The sequence below is a fragment of the Danio aesculapii genome, chromosome 7, assembly GCF_903798145.1.
Source record: "Danio aesculapii chromosome 7, fDanAes4.1, whole genome shotgun sequence".
Taxonomy (NCBI): domain Eukaryota; kingdom Metazoa; phylum Chordata; class Actinopteri; order Cypriniformes; family Danionidae; genus Danio; species Danio aesculapii.
The window spans coordinates 31124669-31151074 of NC_079441.1; the positions used below are offsets into that span (position 1 = coordinate 31124669).

The 26406-nt window shown below is 36.2% G+C and overlaps 1 protein-coding gene across 2 annotated transcripts in view; it reads right to left on the bottom strand.

Moving 5' to 3' along the window:
• kcna4 (potassium voltage-gated channel, shaker-related subfamily, member 4) overlaps nt 1-26406 on the bottom strand; it is a 64881-nt gene that overhangs the window by 26404 nt on the left and 12071 nt on the right. Inside the window, exon 2 of one of the 2 annotated variants that reach the window (XM_056461615.1) lies at nt 10882-10959. The exons of the other annotated variant lie outside the window; for it this stretch is intronic. The gene's annotated coding sequence lies outside the window, so the exon portion shown is untranslated. Of the gene's footprint in view, nt 1-10881; nt 10960-26406 lie in introns of those variants that run through there. 2 annotated transcript variants of the gene reach the window in all.

A 26406-nucleotide genomic window follows, 5' to 3' on the forward strand; every position in this document is an offset into this window, starting at 1 on the left:
AAGAGGTCTTAAACATTCGACTTTGCTTTGGTCGACACTGGAAGTGTTTTTTTTTTAACTCTACTAGAATTATTAAACCAAAACTGAAACGAAATATTTACAAACTAAATAAAAATGTGTTCACAAGATGAAAACTTAAGTACAGCTAACAAACCATTAATAAAACAAACTAAAACTAAACTTAAATTACATCTACACTGGTATTCGAAGCATTAGAGTATTTCCAGAGTGAGACAAATTTATTTTTTATTTTATTTTATTTATTTTTTTATACAGGGACAATGTACAACATGACATGTTGTGCCAGAGTTAGCTATAAAGCTAATTTGCATCTGCAGTCCCTGGGCAGGAAGTTGTAACAAATTTAACAGTAAAAAATAATACAATATACACTTACAGTACAATACATGCAATACATCATTGTCAATAAAATGAAATCAAATTAGTGGCTGCATATTTGATTTTGTTTAAGCCAAATTTTAAGAACAAATTTAAAATGATTAAAAGTGGTACTCTCTCTGATATAAATCTCCCTTGCAATGAGCACCGCAGGTTTCTGCCATTTCACAAGCCTCATCTTAATGAAATCAGAGTAGCTAGAGGTGGTGAGAGATACAAGAAAGATGTAAAGTGCAATGTCACCACAGTCAGAATGAAGGCTGGGTGTCAAGAACTAAACAAAGATGTATATTTACAATTATAAAATGGAAAAATCTCATCATAAGGCTGCTATCACCATGACACTTTAGCTATGGATTATTTGTCAAGCAGATAATAGTGAATTTACTGTTTAGTCCTTGTCGGTTATGATGGTGTATGTCTGTTACACATGCACAGGGATGGAATAACATGAATAATATTTTGAATATTTAAAATGATTTCAATTGTCTTCATAACCTTTTGTCTTCTGATTCTCTGCCTCGAAATGACTTTCAATTATCATACACAAATCGCTCTTTCTCCAACCACAGGACTCCAGTCTGCGTTCTAACACCCCTTTTAGCGATCCAATCAATTCCTGAAGAACTAAATAGTTTTTTTGATTACAAAAGTGAAATGGAATTTGAGAATGGCTCATGGTGTATGCAGGTTGATTGATATGAATTACTGTACCATAGGGCTGTGGATATTATAATTGTTATTTTATTGATGTGCAAGCTCACATTATCAAGTAAAATAGAGAGAAGAAACAGGTATTGAGGTATCCAAAAAGTACACTCTAAAAAAATTGATGTTGTTGCCCAAAGTTGGGTCAAATATGAACAAAACCAACCGTTCGAATGATACGACAAATCAATGAAAGTTTAAAATATATTTGTATATGTTTTTGAATTTTAAAGGGGACCTTATGCCCATTTTTACAAGATTTAAAATTAGTATCTTACGTCCCTAGAGTGTGTATGTGATATTTCAGCTCAAAATACACCACACATTTTTGTTATAACTCTTTGAAATTGCCCCTTTTAGGTTTTGATCCAAATTGTGCTGTTTTGGTGACTGCCACTTTAAATTCAAATGAGATTGTGCTCCGAGCCCGCTTTTATTTATTTATTTTTTTTTAAAGGACGGAGCTACAAATTTTTACGCTCATAGCAGCAGTGGTTGCTCATAAGTGGCTGCTTCTCACACTGGGCTGTCTATGCTAATGAGAGAGAGAGATCGTCACTAATGGACGGGACGTTCCCCGTCTAATGACATGTACAAAGAGAGAATGTCAATCAAGGTGTTTTTATGTTTTTATGACATGTGGTTATAAAAAATTTAATTTATTCATTTTTACCATTACAAACCGGTTATAATTACACAATGTTGCCACACAACCGTGATTAAATCCCTTATAAAAGTCACTCTTGCATAATAGGTCCCCTTTAAATCTATAAAATATATTTTAGTCATCTTACACAAGGTTGTTTACAAAATGTTATAAAACAATAATCAAACAAGAAGTACTTAGGTAGCCACATTTTAGCTGCAGTTTTATGGCTTAATTCAGAACAACACTAATTGTTTAGTTCCTGAAAGAATCTGTTCAATCTGAATCCAAATTTGAACAAACAAATGTTTTGAATGAATCATTTGAATGAATGTTTTTGTGAATCACTCAGCATGTTCCATCACATGAAAGGCCTAAAGCACTCAATATACCAGCATACCAGCAAATATTCAATATATAGCAGGGCTAGACAATAAGGACTGCCCGATGGCCCGGGGCCATCGTGCGAGATACTCTGGACAGTAGACAAGATTGTTACTGAAGTTTAATTTGGCTGCAACTTTTTCAATTGTGTGCAAATATAGGGTGCTTTCACACCTAGACGTTTGTCTCGGAACCTGTCTCGTTTGCTCAGTTAGCGCAATTCGTTTGGCATATGTGAATCCCAAATCGCGCTAGAATCCCAACCAATTGGTCAGAGATCGCCTGAATGAGGAGGTCTTGTCTCGAATGAAACTAATTTTGGAGCGGATAGATTGTTGTGAGAAAGCAAAATGATCCAATGAACTAACGACCAGGTTATATAACAGTAAATTATGGTTGTGTAAAACCCATATATACAGCTATATGAAGAGAGAAGAAAAATTGACAGGAATTACCATCTGATAATTTTTCCATATTTTATTAATATAATAATTTGTATTACGCCTATTGTTTTGTTCATTTCTGCACTTACACCTCGAAAGAAAGATTAACATTGATCTGCTTCATGATCTGAGGGCAGTCGCGGTTCATCTGTTATTTCTCCCTATAATGTAAGCTAATAATTCTAGCCGTTTTTTATAGATTGATTAATTCAATAGATAGATTTTTACAAAACTTGACAACTGAAAATAAGGCTGTTTATGAGAAAGTCTTACCTCTTTGATTTATATTTGGTGACGATGTGGGTGTCACATTTTCCTTATAAAAAAAAATATATATATATACAGTTAGGTCCATAAATTGTTGGACATTGTTTACCACCTACCAGCGCTACCAGGTGTAGGTGCTGGCCCAGCTACACGAGGGTGGTTCTGACCCAAGCTTGTTACACGAGCTCTGCACCGCAACCGACTATGCTCTTTGGACCACTAAGTCAGCTGTGTGTGCGTTGGGGAGGACGATGTCCACATTACTGGTCCAGGAGCGCCACCTCTGGCTAAACCTGGCTGATATGCGCGAAGTCGACAAAGTTCGCTTTCTTGACTCATCCATATCCCAGGCTGGCCTGTTCAGCGACACTGTTGGTGAATTCAATGCGGTGAGAGAGCAGTCAGATGCGATGGGTAATGTCATCTATTGGCGGAACTTTTACCCCGCTCCGCCCACCGAGCCATCCACATCGGCTGCTTCTTGCCGCGGGCGCCCACCTATGAGAGCTGCCCCGTCTGCGCCTCGCGTGGAGCACCTCGGAAGCAGGCAACCCCCCTGCCCAGGGCGCCGTTAAGTCCGGTAAACGGACCGTGAAGCGTGCCTGAGACAGGCCATCCGGAGAAGAGGGGCCAGGCCCCATTTCCAACAGCACTTTTTACAAAAACTTAAATGAAAGAGCACTTTTCCACTTCCCCAGATGTGACAGCCTAAACTCTTATTATGCACAGAGACAAGGTGCTCCGTCACCTCCACCTGTTGGGGCTTCAGGTCAACCGAGAAAAGAGCAAACTCGTCCCCGTGCAGAGGATCTCTTTCTCAGGCTGGAGCTGGACTCGGTCACCATGACAGCGCGCCTCTCCGGAGAGCGTGCTCAGCTAATGCTGAACTGTCTGAGAGTTCGACAGCAAAATAGTAGTCCCACTGAAATCTTTTCCAAACATTTCAGACATTTTCCCATTGTGGATTCTCCACCATAGAATTGAAGTTCCCCATCCGAAGGGGAACGCTCTGGTTACTAAAGTAACCCTCCTTCCCCTAGGGGGGGAACGGAAATGCTATGTTCCATCGCCATAATGATTGACCCTTAGCTGTGAGTATTAGTCTCTTCAGCTAAAAAAGGATGCCTCAGCCTTGCTCTCGCTGTGCTTTTATTGCTAACAATTGCAACAAGCTTCAGCTGTGCAAGCTGACGGTGCCAACTCATTGGCATTTCATTGGCCCGTTTACATACTCTTTCAGATGATTAGCTTTTTGAACAAAATCCCTATAGTGGATTCTCCACCATAGCATTTCCGTTTCCCCCCTCGGGGAACGAGGGTTACTTTAGTAACTGGAGCGTTGTTTTGGCCACACCTAATGTTTTTGATTGGTTTGTTTTGTCTTTTCAACCTAATGATGGCTTGCTTGACTGATAGTGACTGCTCTTTGGATCTCATCTTGAGAGTTGACAGTAACAGATTACAAATGCAAATAGCACACTTAAAATTAACTCTGGACCTTTTATCTGCTCGTTGTAATTAGGATAATGAGGGAATAACACACACCTGGCCATGGAGCAGCTTGGAAGCCAATTGTCCAATTACTTTTGGACCCTTGACAAGTGGGAGGCACATATGCAAACTGTTTTAATTCCCACAGTGTTCACCTGATTTGGATGTAAATACCCTGAAACGTAAAGTTAAACTATTAAGTTTTGGTCGTGTTGGTGTATAGAACCAAAAATGTTAGAATTGTGTCAATGTCCAAATATTTATGGATCTAACTGTATATATTATTTACATCACAATTGTATTTTAAATCATCAGTATTCAAATAAAAGTTATGCTGAATAAAATGTGTATGTATACAATTGTGTCTGGTTTTTGACTAATTATTTAAAATATGTGGCTAAGAAACAGCTATTAACTTCTCTTTTTTTTTTGGTGGGGTCAGTGAAAATTTTGGCAGGGCAAGTAAAAATCTGAACCACTGGTCCGATCGGGCCAGTAGAAAAAATTAACATTAACGTTAACGTTGAACCCTGTATATTTGTCAATAATAATAATAATAATAATAATGCATACTGTAAAGAAAAACTAAATTGGACATTCTCAAGACACATTCCAGTGATTTACATGTAATGTTACAATTAAATATACACAATTATCTCTGGAACCCAAGTCATCATCAAATTATATAATACTACATTGCTATAGGTGAGAGTACATACAGAACAAAAAGGCGCAGTCACATATCACGCACACACACGGTGTCACTGTGGTTAACTGTACTAAAGCTGAGGCGAGGGAATTTGCATTATTTAAGCGACAGGGAGAAACTTGTGGAAATGCATGTGGAAGAAGGAGAGAGGGCAGCAGCTGTGCTTGGGGATCCAGCCTTCTCTCCAGCAGTCAGGAGCACGAAAGCACTTAAGAGCTCCACATGTTGCATATAGCAAAGCCTGAGGGAGCACACAGATATCATGAGTTCAATCGTGGCGTCTGCTGCACTGCAATGAATATGGAATCACTATAAACAATACGCAGGTAACTGAGCGAGAAAATAAAGCTTGAGAGGTGGAGTGTGAGTGATGGAGGGGAAAAAGACGGAGGAGTAGTTGACGAGGGTTATGGCTCCCCCAGTGGACAGTGCTATATATTTTTTATTTGTCATTTTAGCATGTGATTAAATGAGTGGCTTTTGTTTAAAAAGACTGTTGTGGGTTCAACGGTGTAGAAATCTACCTTCCTTGCTCCGTGGCTTAAACTTTGCTGTTTCCATGACAACTGGTGTGTGTGGGTTTTTTTTTTTCTATATTTTTTCTCATAACAAGAATCCTGCATGAGATCCACCACTTGCCATTGTGATTACACTGCAAAAATATGTCCCTTCCACTCATTAAAATCTGTTAACATTTGTGTTATTATTGGTTCTCCAGATTTGCCATTAATAGGTAATGTACTGTATGCTGAGAAAAGTCTTGATTTGGGATTTATTTAACAAACTACTGATAATCTGTTGTCAAAATGTAGAATTTATTTATTTATTTATTTATTTATTTATTTATTTATTTATTTATTTATTTTGGTGAAACTTTTTTCTTTTTGATGGTCCGTTTGTTGAATTTAAGTTACATTGCATCTACATGCCAACTAATTCTCATTAGATTATAAGCAGACTGTTAGGTTGGCGTTAGGGTCGGGGTTAGTGTAAGTTGACATGTACTTGCAAAGTTTCTTATTTCTTACAGTCAGTTAAATGTCTATTGAAGGAGCAGTATCAACAGATATTAAGCAAACAGTCTACTAGTTGGTCTACTCAAACTAGTCTACTCAAATGGACCATCAAAATAAAGTGTTACCATTTTTTTCCAGTTTGTCTGAATACATGGAATTGGAATATTTGACGTTGGCATATTGTGATTTTCAGCAAATTAATCTTCAAAATAATCAGAATCAGACTCAGAAAGAGCTTTATTGCCAGGAATGTAAACACATACGAGGAATTTGTTTTCATGACAGAGCTTCTACAGTGCAACAGAATTACAGAGAAAGGACAATAAACAGATAATAAATATAAAAAAAAAAAGAAATAAGTAGTGAATGCAAATATACAATTGACAAGTATATTACAGATATATTACGTTATATGTGCGGCTGTTATGTGCAAATTGGCAATAAAGTATGTTGTTAAATAAATAAGTAAGTGTATTTGTGTATAAAGCAGTGATGTTTGTTTCACAATTATTATCATCAAGTGTTCATGAGATGGATTGCCTGAAAGAAGAACTGTTTCTGTGTCGGGCTGTTCTGGTGCACAGTGCTCTGTAGCGTCAACCAGAAGGTAAAAGTTCAAAGAGGCAGGGTCCAGAATGAGTTTGGCGGCCCTTCTGCTCACTCTTTATAAGTACAGTTCTTGGAGAGTAGGGAGGGTTGTAACAGTGATTCACTCAGCAGTCCGAACTATTTGACGTATTCTTCGGACTAATAGAATAGTTGTATACAATTACAATTAAATGTTTAACTTAAAATGCATTCCTATTATTTTCAAATTCAGAGAACTGATAATAGCTTTGAAGTCATCATTCATATTTTAGCTCCTTTATTAATCTGGGGTCACCACAGTGGAATGAACCACCACCCTTACAGCTGCAACCCATCACTGGAAAACATCCATACGCTATCATTCACACAACCCATACACAATATCATTCACTACAGCCAATTTAGCTAACCCTATTCACTTATACCACACTTATTCCACTCCGGGGAAACCGAGGAAACCCAAGCGAACACAGGGAGAACATGCAAACTCCATACAGAAATGCCAACTGACCCAGCCGGGGCTCGAACCGGCGACCTTCTTGCTGTGTGGCAATTGTGCTACCCACTGCGCCACCGTGCTGCCGTAATAACTTTGAAATGATCTCTCAAATTATTTCCAGAGCTGCATGTGTGTTGTTGTTGTTGTTGTTGTTGTTGTTTTTTTATCTAGCTGGGGGCTTAAACCCAAATGCACACAGGCTCATGGGGACTTGTGTCACTTTGGGGACCTAAATTAAGAAACCCACGGGTAAACATGCTTAGAAATGACACAGAATGAGGTATTTTTAAAAAGGTAAAAATGCTGGTTAGCTTTAGGGGTAGTGGGATTGAATATACAGTCTGTAAGGTAGAAGCAACATTATGTCTATGAGAGTCCCCACCAGGAAATGAGAATAAGTGAGTATGTGTGTGCACATGCACCAATTTTAGGAAAATGTGACGTTGTCAAGTAAAAATCTAATTTACATGACATTTGACCTGTAGCTTGATTAGACGCTGAACAAAAATGCATTATTACCAGCCAAATAACCCCAGTGCTTGCATTAAACCACCAACACTTCACATTCAGATTCTTTTCTCTCTCATTGAGTTAAAAGCATCAGAGTTTGCTGGAATTCACCATCTATTCTCAATATAGTAGCTCTGTAAACTCACTCTGTACACATCTGCAACCTGCTCTAAACACACATCTGCAACCTACATCTAAAATCTATGTAAACCCGTTGCCAGAACTTAATGCTTATTTTGTTGCATTCATGTTAGCCGCTATATAAATCTATATACCGCTATATTAAGAAGCTGGTCACATTCACAAAGTGAACGAATTGCCTTTGTGTAAAAATTTGAGGATATACCATAGACTGTAAAATATATGGACGGAGCATCCGTGACGTCACCCATAGGTTTCTGAACACTGCAAAAGAAGCTACAAGTAGGCGCGGCCAACCGTCGCCATTTTGTTCGCGCGTCATCGCACCCACGGCGGGATACCAAACAAGGGCAAAGAGGCGGAGAGTGGGCGGAGCTACAGACGCCTGCTGGCACTTTGCTTAGACCTAGCAGACAGACTTTACTTTGGGAGAAACACTTGATACTTTATTACCTGCGACTCGTTTGTGTTCTGACCACATGTGCTTGGCTGTACACTATATCAATAAAGTGTTTAGACTTTTAAAAACACTGTAGTAAAACATTGAGCCACTAAACATTGTTCTTATGACGTTTTTCTACAGGAGGAAAACGCAAATTACTTCCAAACACTTCAGATATAGTCTGTGTAAGTAAATACAAGACTATTGATGAAATCCAGCATAACACTGTATGATAACGCTTCAGATGACTGATCTAGAGCCTAAAGCTAATCAATCTGTCAGATTCTGGAGTGCTTTACGGGTCTAAAGAAAAATATTAATGATAAATGATCTTAAATAAAACAAATACATTTATAGAGATGGTATACAAGTATATAACTTTACTCACATGGGAAACGAGGCCACGTGAATGGTTTGTGAGCACAATTAAGTGCACACAGCATCCCATATCATCTGATAATTGTAAGAAATAAGTCCAAAAGGCAGCTGACTGTGTAAAGCCACATAAAACAGAACAAAAATACGATGAATATGCCAAGATCAGTGGCTAATCTGCCGGATTCAGCTGAGGTGAAGTGACGGCGACCAGCGAGACCTAGCTGTCACTCAAGTGGCCACGCCCTTAATTATGCAAACTTACTATAACCTAAAATAAAGGAAATGGATGAGTTATAAAAAAATTCACCCCCCTCACAGTTGTCATGGAGGGTAACAATAGCTATATGAACCAAAATCGTTCTTTGTACCAGGCTGTAAACACCTTTTTTTCTGCTGTGAAGTTGGCCATTCTAGCAGTGGGCTCAATTGCAACTTGCTCTATTATGGAGCCAGGACTAGCGGAATTTTGATGAATTGCAGTTTCAGTTACTTCCGTATTGGCTTCCCGAGAGAGAGCGGGAGGTTGCCGCTTGGGATATACGCATGAGAATTTAAAAAGATCTTTCACCCAAAAATGAACATTTACTCACCTTCAATTGGTCTTAACCCTTTAGGAGTTTCTTTCTTCTGTTAAACACAAAATAAGATATTTTGAAGAATGCTGAAAACCTGTAACCATCCACTTCCATAGTAGGAAAAACAAATACTTTGGTAATCAATGGTTACAAGTTTCCAGCATTTTTCAAAGTATCTTCTTTTGTGTTCAACAGAAGAAACAGGATTGAAACAAGTGAAGTGCGAGTAAAAGATGACAGCATTTTCATTTTTGGGTGGACTATCCCTTTGTCATGCACAAGCTGTAACAAAGCAAAAACAAACGCTCTCCTTCAATCCATGAATGTGTTTCTCACTTACTGTACGCAATCTCTGAAATGTCTGTCATAAGAAATCAATGCATGTTGTCAGGAATAATTAAGCAAAGCATCTTCTTATAAGACAAGGAAATGCACTCTAATGAATAATTATGAGACACCGATACATCATTGATTATTGTAGTCATTTGCTTTGTCACAATCTGTGATGGCAACAATTAACATGTAAAGACAAAAATGACACAAAAAGCTCAATTACCCATGTTTTGTCATACAATTAAAATTAAATGGATATTTACAAAAAAGAAAGAAAATGTACTCCCCATTTACTCATCCTCGAGTGGTTCCAAATGTTTTTCCTATTATTATTTGTTCTGATTAAATCTGTCTGCCATTGACATTAATAGAATAAATACTATGGATGTCAGTGGCTACCAGTTTCCAACAATCTTCAAAATATTGTCTTTTGTGTTCATCAGAAGAAAGAATTTCAAACAGATTTCTCAGTTAAACCAGGGTTGTCCAAACTCTGTCCTGGAGGGCTGGTGTCCTGCATAGTTTAGCTCCAACTTGCTTTAACACACCTCCCAGGAAGTTTGTAGTATATCTAGGAAGAGCTAAATTAGCTGGTTCAGGTGTCTTTTGATTAGGGTTGGAGCTAAACTCTCCAGGACACCGACCCTCCAGGACCAAGTTTTTGCACCCCTAAGTTAAACGATTAAAAAATATTATTATTATAATTATTATTATTTTTAAGTTTGGCTGCATAAATGTGCAACACATATTTGTTAACTCGCTACATGGTAACACCTGCAACCACACCTAGAGCCTACAGGCATATTTTGACAAAGAATTAAAATGAAAGAAGGATATTGCTGGCCACAGTTTGACATAGACGAGTTGATGCCAAACCAGCGCTGATGCTGATGGCCTCTGTCCTGGATTCGCGTCATAAACACCTCCATTTATTTGCATTATTGGAGAAAGAAGCAGCAAAACAAAATTTTCTGAAATGTGCTCTGATTTGGAAACAAGTCAGAGTGTCTGGGTTTTCTCTCTATCATCCCGTGCTCTGGCACGACTCATAAACACAGCAAATATAGGCTATAGTTTTGATGATTTAGTGTACGACCAGCAAACCAACCTTTTTTTTCCATTTGTAAAATTATTAGTAGTTCTAATAAAACATTCATTTTTAAAATAGCCTACATAATCTACAAATCAAACAAATCCCAAAAAATGTTGATTTTGCATAATGATAACTTTGCACCAAACTGAGGCTTTCATTTTATAGCTTATAAAACATGTACTCAAATGAATGCAATATCATATTTAAACAACATAATAGTTATATGCTATAGTAGCCTACAAAATTCAACTTACAGTTTGCGCCTTGTCATTGTCTTTCATCACGTGCAGCACATGCATAAACCGTGAGCGTTATGGAGAAAATGAAAGCACAGAATCTGTAAGGTAAAATCAGATGCTCAAAACATAATCTTTAAACTAATGACTTCCATTAAAAATGTTGACAGAGGTTTATTAAAGGCATATTTTGCGTGACATGATCGATTTGAGTTAGCCTGTTATTTTTATTTGACGGAGGGAAAAAAACATGACTAGAAAAAAGCAGCCTATGCCGGTTCTTAAAAAGGATTCAGTCAGTGTTTTCGTTTTGTAATCTACATGTGTAATTAAGGTGAAAAATATCTATGGCTGTATTTATTTATTCTTATTTTATTCTTTTTATTTAGTTTAACACTGCAGGTGTGTGAAGATGTTCTGTTGTTTACATGTTCTGTTTGCTGTTTTTTACATGTTAAAAATAAATCAGTATTTTAAAATGCAGTATCTAATGTGTCAGACACAAAATAGACACATCAATATTTTTTTCAATTAAATAGTAACTTAATATTGATCTGATCAGTTAACGTTTAATATTCAGTTAAGGATCGGCAGTTGCCGGTTGGCAAAATTAACCGAAATGAGCATCCCTAATTACGACAGAATTTTCATCGTTATAGGTGAGCTGTCACTTTCATGAATGCTAACATTGTCTTCTGTTAGATGCAACACAAACAACCCTTTTTATAAAAATGAAGTGCTTATAATAAAATCAAGTCCTATTAAGTTCACTGCCTTCAAAATAATCATTCACTGCTTCCTTCTGTGAAAACACTTCTATGCAAATGAAACTGCTTATCCTGCATCAACACAAATGTTACAAAAGAAAAAAAGACATTATTCCAATCAAGCAACAAGCAAGTTCTGCTTCCTCTCATTCTCTTTCTCATATACACACACACACACACACACACACACTTAACTCTAGAGCTGGTACCATAAAATAGATTTTAGCTAAGGTTTCCATGGCAACATTAACATTTCCGCCCCCCAAACTAAGACAGCTCTATAGCTGTACAGCGACTGGTGGAGAGAAAGAAACACTATTCCTCCATTCCTGCAGACTGAACAACAAGGGGAAGTCGGTCGTCTTTCTAGACCTCTTCTGTCTGTCTGCACACACTCTAGTTTTGGGAAGGAGTTTTATTTGAATGACTGTGTAAAGTTTGCAGATACATTTTGGCAGTGATTGCATACAAGCAAAGCAATCAAGATAAAATACCAAACATTTATTCTAATGCCTCAATGATTTAATTTTGTGCACGTCTCATTTGTGAGTCAATTAATCAGGAGTTATTACTTTGTTCCTGGGCACAGTGAATTGATGTAAACGCATCTTGTATTTACAATAGGAGGAATCAAAAGTTGTTTCAGTATAAAATATATAGCAGTTGATTGGTTATTGTGTCACTTTATTGCAAAACATTATCATAAATCAATGTCACATCAATTTGCCTTTGTCTCAGCCATTAAATGACATTCTGCTAACTAAAACTTAACATTTATGTGTTACCTATATAAAAATGTTGCTGCAATATATTTAAAGTTATAAATCAAAATCAAAGTAGGACATAAATGTAGTCAAAAATAAAACTATATTTGTCCCTCACCATAACTCGGTTCACTATTTGCAGTTTTGCAGATTTTTTTTTTACAGCGCATTGTGTTCTGTGTTCTGTGTCTTTAGTGCATTGTGTTCTGTGTCCTGATTGGCTGTAGACCATTGTCACTCAGTCTCCTTCATGCCTAGTCTCCTGTACCGTACAGAATGCGTTCAGCTTGCCAAATTCACATAAATCTTCGATCGCTAGGAGTGTGACTCTGAAGTGCTGTACTGTGTGTTTGCAAGTGTTCTCCCCAGCAAAACCCACAATGCTGACAAAACTTTCTGCACTGTCAAAGGCACCCATAGCACCTATAAGGCAGAGGAAGATTCAAACCATCACACAAAATGTTGGACTTTTGGACATGCTAAAGGAAGGTAGAAGCTATGCGAGTGTTTAAACAAGAGAGAAAAGTGTGAAAGTGTTAATGCCTATTTGAGAAAATAGTGTAGTGGGGGGGGGGGGGGGGGGTTACAGCCTTAAAACATCTATAATAATTGTAAAAAAAATAAAGCGGGCTACTTCGCGAATTTCACCTATTGTAATCCTATTTTTGGAACGTAGCTACCGCGATTAACAAGAAACCACTGTATTCATTAAAACTGGTTTGTCAGAAATAACATAATCTCAATCTTTCAATGTTTGAAGGAATTTTAGATTTTGGCTGTATTATACTAGCAGAACACACTGTAAACAATGCTGGGTTCCACACAATTCATTCGTGTTATCCCAACACAAATCGATTAAGTTAACGTAACAAATTGAAGTGGATTAAACATAAAACATGTTATGTTGTCCCAAACAAAATCTCAAGAATTGTGTTGTTCAACTTATTTTAAATAAGTAGTTTGAATAAGTGGTTTTGTGTTTAAAAAAAACAAAACCATGGCACTTAAACAAAAACATGTTTTGTGAAGAAAAAAAAAAGTATTAGTGATGATTATTCATTCATTAATTTTCCTTCGGCTTAGTCCCTTTATTAATCAAGGGGTGCCACAGCGGAATGGACTGCTAACTTATCCAGCATATGTTTTACACAGCGGATGCCCTTCCAGCTCCAACCATCACAGGCAAAGTAATGATGATTACAAATACACAATTTCTAGAAATCACCGATTTAGCATGACCAGCTTCTCTTGCTATACGACTGCGAGGATCATCCCTTTGGTCTTCTTCTGGACAACCTGCTGTCAAAGGGTTAAGAATGACTCAAAGTGTGCTAAGTCAGTGAAAACCGGAAAGTTCGGTTGGCAGTTAAATAGGGTTTGCCAAATAATTGAAAACTTGCAGGAGTCAAATAATAATTTTTTTTTTATTATTTCTAACACAACCTAATTAAGAGGGTGACACGTTGGCTCAGTGGTTAGCGCTGTCACCTCACAGCAAGAAGGTCGCTGGTTCCAGTCCAGGCTTGGTCAGTTGGCCTTTCTGTGTAGAGTTTGCATGTTCTCCAAGTAGGACATGTTCCTGGACCAAGGTTTATGCACTTCTACATGATTGTTATCCAACTATTATTCCCCTCTGATTTTGGAAATAATTTATAGTTATAGGGGGATCCAGGATCGTATTGTACTTGGCAAAATCATGACGTTCAGGGTGGAGGGTGGTTAGAAAAGAATGTTTACATGTATATTGAAATAGGGCTGTGCGATTAATCGAAATCGAATCACAATCGCAATTTGAAACGTTGAGATTAGCTAATCACTAGAAGCTGCGATATGAAATATATATGCATTATTTCATTTCCCCTACCCAGAGGAAATGTGTGACTGCCGTCTGTGTGTGACAGTACTCGCCGTTTCAGTGAGCACACTTTCGTTCTGCCCAAACAGAATTGTGCAACTGAACTATGCCCAACACCCACAATAAAAAACAAACAAACATGAAAGCACAGACAAGTGGAATGATGGCATCTATCACTTCCGAAATATTAATAGACTAATAATTAGACTATAAATAGACTAATTATTATATTAAAAAAAACAGTACATTGATAATATGGGAATATTTTGGTTTTAAAGTCACAAACACTAAACAAAAACAGGTAATCTGTAAGAATTGTTGCCACAGCATGAGGAAATGCAACAACCTTAAAAAAGCACCACAAGTGGCTATATGAGGAGTGTCTTGCTAAAAAGTTGACTGAAAGTATTGCCATTGGCACTCAGTATAATAGCAAGCAACAGCAAAGTACAATTTCAGAGTTGTTTCAGCCATGTTAGTTTGATGAGTGTTCTGTATATTTATAATTATTATTTTTTGTTTTATAATAACCCAAACTATCTCCCTCATTTGAGTTCAACTTGTTTACAGAAAGGTAAGGTCATTTTATTTGTGGCTATCAGTGGTGTAAAGTCACAAGTTACAAATACTCAAGTTACTGTAATTGAGTGTTTTTTCTTAGGAATACGTTACTAATTAGTTTTAAAAATGTGTACTTTTACTTTCCCTTGAGTACATTTTTAGTGCTGTATCGGTACTTTTACTGCGCTACTGTCCTTCAACCTGAAGTCACTACTTTATTTTTTCTTGTCTATGGGAATTCGAAAAATCAGTCCAGTGATTCCCGTCCAATCAAATCGCACATAAAAGGTAAATCGCTTCATAATGATCTCAAGACAGGGCAACGCAGTGGCGCAGTAGGTAGTGCTGTCGCCTCACAGCAAGAAGGTCGCTGGTTCGAGCCGTTTCTGTGTGGAGTTTGCATGTTCTCCCTGCGTTCGTGTGGGTTTCCTCCAGGTGCTCCGGTTTCCCCCACAGTCCAAAGACATACGGTACAGGTGACGATGGGTTCCCAGAGATGGGTTGTAGCTGGAAGGGTGCTGTAAAAGGGTGCTGGATAAGTTGGCGGTTCACTCCACTGTGGCGACCCCGGATTAATAAAGGGACTAAGCCGAAAAGAAAATGAATGAATGAATGATCTTAAGACATTTATAACTGCAGCAAACTAGTTGGAAGCAATAAAAGCGTCCAAGAAGATGTCCAAAATCTTTACACGCATTGACCCAGAGACTGTTTAGATACATGTCACTGATGAGAAGATGATGGATATTTACTGTTTAATGACTGAAATGGCCTTAACAACATGACGTCAGATTGACGTTGTACCCCAATGTTGCACTGTTTGTTTGTTTGTCATTTTGTTTGGAAATGAAAATCAGGTTGATGTCAACATCAGGCTGACGTCAGTGTCCAACATCCAACCTAAAATCAACTAAATATCAACATCTAATGATGTTACACCTTGAGGTTGTGTGGACGTTACCACTATAACATCTATCAGATGTTGGATTTTGGTTGCCATACCTGATGAATAAATGTCAGTATTTGACGTCAATATGATGTTGGTTTAAGATGTTGGCTCGATGTTGAATTTTGGTCACTTTCTAACTAGGGTTGCACAGTTTGGGTACTATGGTAGAATCGTGATACTATGGCTCCAAAATACTGGTGGTGCCACTGTAGTTTGTAAACGGTAGTATCGTCATTAATGGTTTATCTACAATAGATAGTGTTGCATGTAGAAAAGTTGCTAAAATGCTCACACATTTGTACAACAATAGACCATTTTATTTAAATAGTCTATGGAGCCCTTTAAGGTTGCAAAACTGTGTATAATGTGATTATTAACTGTGTTAATATGATTTATTAGCGACCACGACAATCTCTTTTAAAGAACGACTCACAAAGTGAAATTTTGATTTACTTTGGATTGTTACCTGAGAAGAAAAAAAGTAGATGAAAAACCCAAAATAGCAACAGGAAACATTGAAACTATTTTTGACCACTTCATATAGCCTAATTTTGTTGGAAAAATGCTCTTTTGTAACAAGTTTCATTGGGTATAATTTGTATCTTTATTTTATTGTAACTTTTGTAGGTCACCTACCTACAAAACAACCATAAAGAATGAATACATTTTAGGTGAAGTGGGGTGCAAATAATATTTTTGGGCTTAAAGGGAATTATGAATTACATTCAAATAGGCCTACTATAACATAAAATATAGTATTTCTGACAACTTTCTTTAACTTGAGTTATGAATTACAGTACCGCAATACTACTTGGTATCGTGATACTTCAGCTAGTTTAGTATCATAGGATTATTTAATGGTATTGTGACAACCCTATTTCTAACACAACTTAAAATCAACCAAATATCAAAATCATTTGACATTGTTATTGGACATTAAAATAACATTGTCCTTAGATGCTAGCTAGACATAGAATTTTGGTCACATGATATCACAACCTAAATCTAATCTAATATTATGGTCTCATGATGTTATGTGCCTGCTGGGCAATAACTAAATGCACTACAGAATGCTACAGAAATGTACACACATCCACAAATTACATGTAAATGCATCAGCTTTTTACAGCAAAATACTCACTACTCACTACTCTTGAGTACTTTTGAAAGGGCTACTTTTTACTCATACTTTGAGTAATATTCACGACGGATACTTTTACTCTACTTGCACTACAAGTTTAGGCAAATAATTGTACTTTTACTTGAGTATGATTTTTCAGTACTCCACCACTGGCGGCTCTAGAGAAAAATGAGTGTTTCATTTCTAAATATTTAAAACCAAATTTGAATAAATGTTTATCTAAGTTAATATCTTTTCAGTTTCTTTTTTTAAACTAACACTCACTGCATTTTAACAGTAAGAGGCTACGATACAGATTATTGAGTTGAAGTTTGTCTACAAAATTAAAACGCAAATCAAATCTGTCAAAAAAAAACGCAATTAGATATTTTGCCCAAATCGCACAGCCCTATGTTGAATTGATTCTGTAAATTGTTGATGCAAAAATAATAAATATATTGACAAAAAAAATGTACTAGGTTTTCGTACTAGGCTGTGACCTCAAAATATAGGGAATTTTTAAAGGGATGGTTCACCCGAAAATGAAAATTGACTCACTATTTACTCACCCTCCAGTTTCACTATTTACTCACCCTTTATGAGTTTCTTTCCTATGTTAAACAAAAAATAAGATATTTTGAAGAAAGATGAACACCTGTAACCATTGACTTCCATAGGAAAATCAAACACTATTGAAGTCAGTGGTTACAGGTTTTTTTACTTTTTCAAATGATCTTCTATTGTGTTTGAACATTTGGAACATGTGAACGGAGAGTAAACGATGACAGAATTTAAATTTTTGGATGAACCATCCCTTTAACTGTCCTCTGATTGTGATCTAAACTACCAATCTCACTGACGGCCCTCCACAATCAAATATGCATTAAACATTTGGCTAGGAGAACAACTAAATGTGGAAAATAAAAAGCCCTCTTGAGGAAAGCACGGATACTCTAGTGCCCACCGCAACAGTACTATAAATAACAGTAATAAAAACACATTAGTCTACGTTTACACTACAGTAGCAGCAGTGTGTCTATCCCACAGAGAGACAGGAAGTGCTGGCTAATTCCAGAGGCCCAAACTGCAGTTTCTCAGCCTGTTCTCTGGGGGCAGCATGACAAGCCAATTAAAGCGCAGGAAACCCACCAAGATAAACATTCAGAGCAGTATTATCACAACAATGAAGATTTCCTTGCTCAATGCAGTGCAGAAATTGGAACTGGCTGTATCACTAGCCAAAAGCCAGACACTGATAGACTGTTTCCTCTGCTATATCATTACAGTCTTACAGTATATGCAGTATGCTGAAGATGATGAGCCTGCATGTACAGCTCAGCACTTTTTACGTGCTATATATATATATATATATATATATATATATATATATATATATATATATATATATATATATATATATATATATATATATATATATATATCAAGTACATAAATGTCAGAAGGTCAGTGACTCCCGTTTGACTTCTCAGTCTGCCTATAACCAGAGCAGGAATTACATTGGGGCATAGTCAGTCCCGTTTGTAATTCCTTTCTTCTGATGAGTGTGAGTTTGTGTATGTGTGCGCTGTGAACCAGAGACAGTCTAAAATGCAGAGCAAGGCCACGGTGCCTCCCCAGGACACTACAATGTCACATCTTGAAGGATGGTGTCATTTAGAGGCAATGGATGGCTGAATAGCTTGACAAGGAAGGGCAAGAAACTGGATTGTTAAAGGTTTCGATCTATACATTTGGGAAATGTGTCTTTGCGGCGATGCAGTGAATAACTAGTGGTGTAATGATTCATTTGTTTTGCTAGAATGTGACATCCAGTGACTACTACAGATGTGTTCAGGCCATTGATTCGGTTTCTGAACCAACAGAGCAGATACATGATCACAGAGTACAGAGTCTTGGAAAACCTGGAAATCTCATGGAATTTTGTCATGGCATTTTCCAGGCTTGGAAAAGTTTTGGAAAAAGAAAAAGTTTTGTACAAGTCATGGAAATTAGTTTAACAAACATACTTCAATATACAGTTGAAATCAGAATTATTAAACCCACTTTGAATTTTTTTTCCTTTTTTAAATTTTTCCCAAATAATGTTTAACAGAGAAAAGAAATGTTCACAGTATGTCTGATAATATTTTGTCTTCTGGAGAAAGTCTTATTTGTTTTATTTCGGCTAGAATAAAAGCTGGGGGCTAATAATTCAGGGGATTTAATAATTCTGACTTCAACTGTAGATTAGTTGTCTTTACTTCTTTTCTGTCCTTGGCCAAAAACATGCTCTCACATTATTACTGCTGTGTAAGCATTATCTAAACAAATTTTACATTCATTCATTAATTCATATTCTTTTTGGCTTAATCCCTTTATTAATCTGGGGTCGCCACAGCGGAATGAACCGCCAACTTATCCAGTATATGTTTTACGCAGCGGATGCCCTTCCAGCCCAACCCTGGGAAACATCCACATACACTCATTCACACTCATACACTACGGACAATTTAGCTTACTCAATTCACCTATATGTCTTTAGACTTGTGGGGGAAACCGGAGCACCCAGAGGAAACCCACGCGAACACGGGGAGAACATGCAAACTCCACACAGAAACGCCAACTGACCCAGCCGAGGCTTGAACCAGCGACCTTCTTGCTGTGAGGCAATCATGCTACCCACTGAACATAAAACTGCCTTGTGTGAATGCGCTTGAATTTAAACATAAACACTTTTCATTACTTTTAAATGCAGGAAAACTTCCTTCAAACATCAATATTATTATCTGTTAAATATGAACATGACATGACATTTACTGGTAAAGTCAAGGTAGTAATCACATTAAGTTTATTGTATTAACGTTATTTTACTTACATGTTATATTATATATAAGTTAGTAGACAGTTAAAGGCTTTTATTGTCATTCACATAACCATATTAATGAAATTTCATTCCACTGGCTCATATAAAAGTGTATAAAATCTAGAAAATATTTAAATATTTATTTAAATATAATAAAAATATAGCAAGTAAGAATAAACACAAAACGTACATTAAAGGAGAAATGAAGCACTCAGTCAAGTTTACATTATTTTGTACATTGGATTCCACTTTAATGAAAATAAATTAAACAACCTTGATTAATGTAACCATTTAGCAGAAAACGGCATGTTTTACGATAGCTTTTAGACCTAGGGCATCGCCATCTTGGAATATCGCTGTGTCTTATGTCACGGGGTTGGTTCCGTTCTCTCGGCTTAACAGATACCATGGAAGCAATGGACTGAAAACGGAGACTGCAAAGACTAATTTAACACAATGCGTGACGTTGTGGACATGGAGCTGGTGCAAATACAAGCATCAGATGTGTCTAATATAAAATATATATGTTTACTCTATTTTTCATTTTTTTCCCCTTTTAATTACCGATCATTTGACGCGCTTTGATCCACTCTGTATTACACTGCCTCACTGCCTGTCTTGGTGTCAACCATGGTAGTAACAGACTGAACACTGGACAGCCTAATTTAACCCAATGCATGAAGTTGTGAATGTGCATCGCAGAGCTGGTACAACAAATACAAGCATTTAAGTGTCTTAACGCGCCGCGTCAAAACCTTCTTATCTAGTCAGATTGGCACTCTTGTTCTCGTGCACGGAGCTGCTGAAGTAACAGTAAACAGCAGTTGGAGGCGCTCAAGTGCAAAACTGTCAATGCAAGCGCACACTGAAGAAGATGCCCAGAGGCGATATGAACGTGGAGCTGCTTATTGCACTGGTGAATAATAATCACTTCTTCATCGCTAAAGCTGGAGCTGCTACTTGAACATCCATGCTTGTTCGAGTCACTAGTAACTTTAACAACAAGCATGTAAACTTCCTCTCTTACTCTTCTTCTGTGTTATAAGCGGGGTGTCAGAAGCTTAAATTTGTGTAGCGCCATCTAATGTCAAGGAGTGATTTTGCATACTCTTCTGCGTGACACCAGTGAAAATCACTTGGGTTTGAATGTGGAAAAACGTCTCGTAACATGCTGACGATAAACGCAAACGCATCCCGGTGTGTACGAGCCTTAATTGTTATTTTTTGTTAATTCATTTTATATTATATTATATTATATTATATTATATTATATTATATTATATTATATTATATTATATTATATTATATTATTTTACATTATTTTACATTATTTTATATTATAATATATGTTCAGCATCCATAACGTTTATATTTAATTATTTGTTATGTTTTTATATTTAGCCTATATATGTATATTTTAATACCTATTATTATGTTTTTTTTCTGTCAGGTTCCTTTCGGTGTAATCTGTCTTCCTTCTGTGACTTGCAGAAAATACATTAGGGGATGTCCTTTGAGAATCCTATAAAAGAATAGTGAACCAAATCGATCCGCTGTCAGCTCTAATAGCTATACATATATTAATGAATAGATCCATTAAAATTGAGATATCGAGAATAAGATACTAAAACCTCTCCTGTTCCAGAAGCGTTCCAGCACACGCCACGTTCAATTGTGGCAGTGATATAATCATGTTATATATGATCGAAACGTCTTTGTCAGGGATTGCATTCGATCTTCACTCTTTCTTATTTAAATGACAGTTTATTCTTGGAGAAAACTGACAACAACTTCCATAATTTCCAACTGATCTGCCGTCTAGCGATATTCAGATTTTACTCTTTATCATATTTAGCAGTCCTGGAGCATCAGTCATTTTTTTTTCACAGAACAGGATTTTCTCTGTGCGGAATTTACAAATCCTTTTCCTTCAGGATTATTGCCATTCTCAGTTGTGCTCTCAAGCATAATGTATGTTGTTGAAATAAAACACAAGTACCCAGAGATGGCAAAAATACACACATTCTTTTCTCAAGTAAATAGAGATACTCATGTTTAAAATGACTCTGGTAAAAGTTGAAGTACTGACTACACTTTTGTACTCAATTAAAAGTAAAGAAGTACGGCCTGAAATATGTTCTTAAGTAAAAAGTATTCATTGCTACTACATGTTTTAGTTGTATTATTTTTAGTTATTAGGTTTATTTTATTTATTTTTTGTATTTTCAGCTGCAAACTAGCCAAGCAACATCACTTTACAATATTGTCCAACAACACTGCTTAAAAAGATGCCCTGTGTATCATCACCTGGACACAAAACTTAATTTTATAGCTGTTAAGAACAACTGCTGCCATAATGGTTCATATACTCGAAAACATAATTCTGTAGGCCTGTGTATTCATAAATCATAAATGTCTTAAATTTAAGACTTTATTTTTATCCTATACATATTTCAGGTTTTTTTTCTTTGATAAAATCAACAAAATGAATGTATTTGAACACATATATATATGTTTTGCATTATGCTAAACCTGCTTCATTTTCTGCAAACAGCAACACTCATGCAGCTCATACACTCTCAGAATAAATGGTACAATGTAAGAAGCTACAAACCCTTGTCACTGTTGCAGTACCTTTTTATGGAACAGAATTGTACCTTAAGACAAAGTAAAAATTTGTACCATTGCAGTTTGTACCTTTAAGGACATGATTTGTACCATGGGAAACCAAAATGTACCTTTGGTTTTTAAAATCTGCAGAGACAATATTGTACCTTCATCAAAGGTACAAATCTGATCCATAAAGGTACCACTGCAGTGACAAGACACTTTGTAGCTTAACAGTGTCAAATGTGTTCCTTCAAGAACTATTTAAAGGCATTTTGCTACAGTAAATCCAAAATGTGTCAATTTATTATAAGTTTCTATTTGTGCAAATGCAATAAAATTAAAGAATAAAAAATAATTTAACATAAATCAAAAGATCAATTTTTTGCCAAACATTTCACAACACTTTTCACTAAAATGTTACAGAAACATTCTCCCATGTACCATATAAAACATTTTTCTCCGATTTTCACACAATGCCCTTGTAATCGCTTAAAAGTTCATTTAATTTACTTATTTTTAAAATAGAAATAGAATTATGCAAAAGTACTGTAACTAGATATGCACAATGTTTGATTAGTTTTACAATACCAAAATGTCTGCATGAACACTTTGCATATGCAGGACTTTTGCCAGCTCACATGTGTAGTGGAAAGCAAACACCAAAAGGTGCAGATATCAATAATGAAGATGTGCTTCTCAGAAAATGCTTACCAAATGTTTATTAAAAATGCCTTAAATGTTTAGTTTACAAAACCTATAGTTTTGTTGTTTTGTATTATAGAATTGAATAATTAATGTTTATGAGTTTCTTTAAACATATGCTTTTAAATGATTATACATTTTTTATATGGAAATTATTCATAAATCACTTTGCCTTTCCAGTAATATTTATTTTCATAAATATTGTAATAATGGAGGAATTGTCCAACACTTATGAACCTTTTTATGAGAACAATTGTGTACCTTCATTTCAGTTGTACCATAAAAGCTACAGAACAGTATCATAAGAGGACTTTTCTGTGCCATATAAGGTACAACTTTTACATAAGGTAATTTTTACCACCGTGTGCCTTTTGTTTCTGACTGTGTATGATTTCAGTAATTGTTTTTTGTTTTGTTTGTTAGTTTTTAAAGTATTGTGTATATTTTATTTAATGGATAAAGTCCAATACATGTTAATAATAGCAAGAAATAATATAGATCGCGCCACAAAACACATTAAATGAAAGTAATGAGCTCGATTTAAAAATATAATAAGTAGAAAAGTCATGGAATTTTGACATGGTATTTTCCAGGCCTGGAAAGGTTTTGGAAAAACAGAAAAACCCACAAGGTTTTGGAAAAGTCATGGGAATGGCATTTACATTTAGTCATTTAGGAGACATTTTTGAAACGAAAAGTGCAGTGTGATCGCAGCTTTATGATAAAAGTAGTTTTACCTACTATTACTAGTTTAACAAACTATTAAGATTATCTAAAATTAGTTTGACAGATGTTTGTATATTGGAATGGAGGTTAGTTGTTTTTACTTCTATTTTGTTGGCCAAAACATGCTCTCACATTATTAGTGCTGTTTAAGCATCATCTATTTTGCATAGAAATAAAAATAAATTGCGTGTTTTACGATATGCTGTATTAATTGAAACATTTCTTATGATTTACTATGTATATGTAGACATTACATGAAACATTAGGTATGAAAATTGACTTGAAAGTCCTAGAAAAGTCATGGAATTTATGTAGTAAAAATGTGTATGAACCCTGAAAGTAAAAATTTGTCAGAAAAACAAGTAGTGGAGTAAAGTACTAATACCAGAAAAATCTGCTTAAGTACAGTAATGAAGTGTTTGTATTTGGTTTCTTCCCATCTCTGCAACACCCACCGGTCACAGTACTTGAACTACAGTATATACAGTATAAGTCAACATATAATTTGACACAAAATGGCAGGTCAGCTAGAGGGAACATCCATTTGATTTCCAATGGAAATGTTTTCATTAATTGTGAGCTCTCACGCAACACTAATAAAGAAGGATGCCACTAGACACAGCCGTACCACCAATCATTTCCTAAATAACCTCAGGAGCTTTTAGGATTGTCTTTTGATTACTTTTTTAATGCTCTGCTCTTCTTAATGCTGAATGTGATGCAGATGACAGACGTGGTTTGCTGCCCTTTGCTAAGGTCGTGAAGTTTGTTAGAGCGTCCCATTGCGTGCGTCCCGTCTTAGGTCTCTCATCAGAGGGGTCAGTCCTATTAGTACAGACAATGCACCCTGACCCTCTGGGCATGAGCCGTCAGATAAGAGAAACACAAGCCAACAAGACAGAACTGCTCAGCAACACACACATCCTGACCTCCAGTGCCCTGCCCTATGGGAGTGTTATTAAAGCCCGAAGGGAAGTGTTTTTGTCGATGTGTGTGTGTTTGTTTCGTGCCCATGACAAGTCAAGCACACAAACAAACACGTCAAGCACAGATATGCTGACAACAATAGAACCGAGCCTTAAACTTCTTTGCGAAATACAAGGAATACTGTTCATCAAGTCTTTTTTTTTCCCACATGCTCAGGTGCAGAGTCACTCAGTCTGTATTCCAGGAAAAAATGAGCGTGTAAACCTCAGCAGACATGACTCCAGGGTGAAAGACCTTAGTGTTTCCTTGAATCAGCTCTTGTCTTAGTGACACTTCTGTCCTGTCTACCAATCTATTAAATATGCATCGAATTCACTCATCTATTTCCTATCTTTTATAGAAGTGGCATGCTTTCATTTTTGATGTACTTTGGATGAGTGTATGCTTCCTCTTTCTGCAGTTTTCTGTGAATGTCCATCACTAATAATCAATAATTTGATAATATTGATGTGTATATCTGCATTGGCTCAGCAATTAAGCAGTTTATTTAAAGATGCAATAGGAGATATTGGAAAATGCTGACATTAGACTGATATCACTGAAAGCCTAAAGCCTGGTTTATACTCAACACGTTTGCTAGTGAAGCTTGAGTTCACTTTGAAGAGATTTGTCTGAAACAGGTACATCTTTATGATCCATCCATGCGTAATCATAAGGAAAACCAGACAGCCGTGGGAAAGGAGGAAAGTGTTTGATAAAATATTTAGATAAACTTGAGGGATAAGTTTGTTAAAACCAAAAAGTGGAGACCCATGTGGTTTTAATACACAATTAAAGAATATGTTTTTCCACCATTCATAGGTTTTACACTGATGTATAATTTTGAATTTAAAACAATTTCATAGTTAATAGTTAACAAATGATTTCTTTGATGACTGGAAAAGAATATTTGAACCTATCGGTTTACAATATAGTGATGCCCTGTTTTTCTGGGCTTTATTAGTGATAATGGTCAGGAATGTTGGACCATTATTCCCTTGGTATATAAGCAGAGGACACAAACTAACTAGACAGTAATGTGTGAATTGTGGAGTGGGCTAAATTATGAAAAATAAGTCAGTATTTTTTAGTAAGTGTACTTTTTTTTTTTCCTTGATTCCGGAAACTTCTTACTTCTCTGTTTATCCGTCTGACTTTACGATGGGTTTCTTTTGACTGCCCCCTGATGTTATAAAGAATATCACTATGGCGAACACGTCAAGTATATAAGCCTTGTCCATTTCATGAGGTCCGCGACACAAGCCCAGCCGAAAGTATGAATCAGCTTTAAGCCCTATCCTGCAAATCACCATCCAAAGACATGCCTCCTGAACACATGTAGACGCATTAGACGACATCACTACCAGTGTTGGGCAAGTTACTTCAAAAAGTCATTTATTGCTAATCACTAATTACATCAATAAAAGTTGTTTAATGACTTTGTCTGAAAGTTTACTTAATGACTCAATACCTAATTAATCATTTAACTCAATTTTAATTTTAAACATGAATCAAAACACTAAATATTTCAAAGTAATAATGACACTATATTTACACATGCAATATATTTATTTACTCAACTCAGCAATTCTTAAACATGTGTTTTTGTCCAACAAATCTAACATTCTTTAGTGAAAGAATCTATTTTCATCTCCAAATATATAG